Source organism: Netta rufina (assembly GCF_964035555.1).
Source record: "Netta rufina genome assembly, chromosome: 1".
Taxonomy (NCBI): domain Eukaryota; kingdom Metazoa; phylum Chordata; class Aves; order Anseriformes; family Anatidae; genus Netta; species Netta rufina.
In genome coordinates, this window is record NC_140123.1 from 145,241,542 (window position 1) to 145,244,862 (window position 3,321).

The window sequence follows — 3,321 nt, forward strand, 5'->3', positions numbered from 1 at the left end:
CCTTTTCTTTAAAATAAGTATGTCTAGCTATATATTAGCTTCTTTGTTTTCTACCTCCCTTCTTTTCAGGAATAAATAAATGGCTTTTCCTCTCCCCCTCCCCCTTTGAAGGAGAACCTGTCTGATCTTCCGAGTGCAGCTGAAGTCAGTGTGCAGCTCCTCTCCCAAACCAAGTCTCCTCGGGATCAGGAAACTTACTTTCACAGACAGACTTTGTTTTTATCCACATCTGGAATGACTCATAGTGCATGTGAGTTTGCTGGCAGCTGTGTGAATAAATATCATTACATTTTTGCAGTTGAGTTTCATTTGTTATATGGGCCAGTTGGAATTCATTTTTGTCCAATAAACAGCCACAAGCAACCTCATTAAAGGACACCCTTGAGTGCTAGATCTGTTGCTACTCCTCTGTAACACAGGGGGCTGTACGTTAACCTGCGTCTAAGGCAAAAAGCTCCTCTGGAATGATGTACAGCTGCACTTGGACGCTTAAGTCAGGGAGTGGAGCATATGCTCTGCAAGAACATTTTGCTACTGTGATTCATATAATCACTCCTTTATTAGGAACATATAATGCTGCACTTAGACTTCAGTTCTGTGAGACAAGTCTTGGCCTTTTCCTCTGTTTGGCCAGTGCAGAGCACAGGAAGGTCCAAATCCTTAACTGGCTCTCTTCAACGGTGCTATGGGGACAGTCTATAATACCCAAGATGAATGTGGAGAGGTGATGCTGAACATAAAGGCTACTGACAGATGTTTCCTCCCTGATGCTGGCCCCAGGGAAGATGACACTGGAAACATTATCCTAAAAAGACTCAACATAGAAGGAGCTGTGGGTATGTACTGTCTGTGGTGCAGCTCCAACAGCAACTTCAGGACAGGGCTGGGGAGCACATGGCAGTGGTTGGTGGGAATGCAACACTGGAATAACAGCAGGTCACTGTGTGTCAGAATAGACTGTTGAAAAATTGGGATATAAACAGTACTTAGCAGAATCAAGGGACAGGATATACCCCATTCAGTGCCTCAAAGTAATGTGTCTAATTCTCTTTTATAGGTGAATGTAAGCCAGAAAAAGATCCACTGCCTTTATTTATACTGGTGTAAAATTGGCACATATGAGAGCAGAGTCCAACTTAGAAGGTATAAATAGCAGGATTAAGGGGAAGGATCAAGAGCTGGAATGAAGAGGGCATTGTGGCTCAGGATTAATGGACACTGGCAGGAAGGCAGGAGAAAACCTGCTCAGCTCCTGCCTTGCTCATGCCAAACTCTGGCCTTTGCTTCAGTCCCCTTGTTCTTCTCTGTACCAGCTTCAAGTAATACCAGCTGCAAAGGAAAGAAGAGGGTCATATAAGGTTGCCTTGCCTAAAGCGACTTCACTTCTTTTCCTACACACACGGATTTTCCTATGCTCATACTGCCTCAGGTTACTCCCACATGAACAGCACATGAATGTAAGACAGCTCTTTGCATGGCAAGGAGATAGCAAAAGGTATAATTAAAACAGAGAGTGGCTAATTATCTCGCTCATTATATACTCTTCTTCTTACCAAAATATGTTAGGGATGGATCTGAATACAATGTTAAAGCTAGGAGTGAGAACAGGTGCTCTCTGGAGAAGTTGAATCAAGTCATCAGTATGGCCAGTTCTGAAAGGATGTGTTTGCATCAAGAAGGTGCAAACTGCACAGTAGTAAGAGGGTAATGACCTGCCAACTGCTGAGAAGAAAAAAAAAAAAAAAAAAAAAAAAAAGTGATATAATTCCTGTTGGAAAGACTTCTATCAGGATGGAAGGCTTGAGGAAGTACATTTTAAATTAGTAAACCACCTTAGTGAAAACCCTCTAGCAAGTTAACAAAGTGGGAATAGATGGCTTCATTAACTTAAGTGCATCAGTCAGGCTACCATGGCATGAAGATCTTAATATCAGCAGAGGCTATGAATAAGATGCTTCAAAGCCGAGTAGACCAGGAAGAAGCATTACTGCATTACTTAGAATGTAGATTGCAGGCTTGAGAGGTAAAAGAAAACTATGAGAAAACTCAAAATCCAATGAGGTAACTAAGGAACACATTTTTGGTGGCAGTAGATAGAGGATGAGGAGTGGAAAAGATGTTCTGAGGTGCTGTATCATTTAATTGTTTATATCTAAAGGAAAAGTTGTCTATAAGAGAGGATGAAGGAGTTCAGCCTGGCTCCTTCCCCCAGTATTTTGCAAAAAAAGCCCCGCAGGATGGTTTGCCTCCCGTCTGTGAGCAGCAGGACAATTCCTATGCTCATTTGTTGTCACCAATTAATATAGCCACCCTAGAAAGGGAAAGAAGGATCCCAGGAATTTCCTTCCCTAATCTTCTACTCCACCTCCAGCCTCCAGAGAAAGTACTGCAGGAGCAACAGGGAAGCAGCAACTGGGAGAGACAGGGGAGATGTGTGATAAGACTTGCATACAGGTCAGATGGAATGAGGGAATGAAATGATTACAGATCTCTCCTTTTTCAGACCCTGAAGAAGTTACTCTGAAGTTATGTAATCTATGATATTATTATTATTATTTTTTAATTATTATTATTTTTATTTCTCTTTAGTCTGAGTCCAGCTACAGGACCCTCTCTAGGGGCCTTGTCCTTATTTGAACTCAAATTGAGTTCTCCCCATCTGTGGCAGGACTCCACTTAGTGGAATCTTCAGGCATTCCACTTTAGACTGCAGCTCTGTGTGCATCACAGCTGTAGGGCAAATGGGCAAATCTGATGTTAAGACTTTATGAATGATACATTTCCATCTGTATTGTTTGTTTGTTTGTTTGTTTTACAGGAAATGCAGATGTAAATATAACATGTCTCTGTAAAATGATGCTCTACCTGTGGAATCTCCTCAAAAAGTGTAAATGTCTCTTTCTCCCCATTTAAAACTGTAAAAGTTTTTCTCTCCCAGATGGATGCATGCACACAGAGAGTCATATCCTCCCTATTAAAGAGCCCTCCAGATGAAGCTGTGAGATAAATCTTCACATGCACTCAAGGCACTTCAGCTCTATAGCTTCTATTCATCTCATGACTGTATTTTAATAGATGGTTGCCCAGTTTCAGCTCAAGGCAGTTTCTGTCTTTGCTGGAGGCTTGAATCACAGCAACTATAGTGAATGCTGAAACAGTGTAGAAATCTTCACTATTTATAAATATTAAACACTCTTAAATTGTTTTGGAAGTGTCAGGCAGAAGAGTTTATGCTGAAGAATTCATCTTGAAGATGTGTCTGCTGCGAGAGAGTACCATGCTGCTGAAGCCAGGAAGCAAAGAACTGATCTTCAGGCAAGT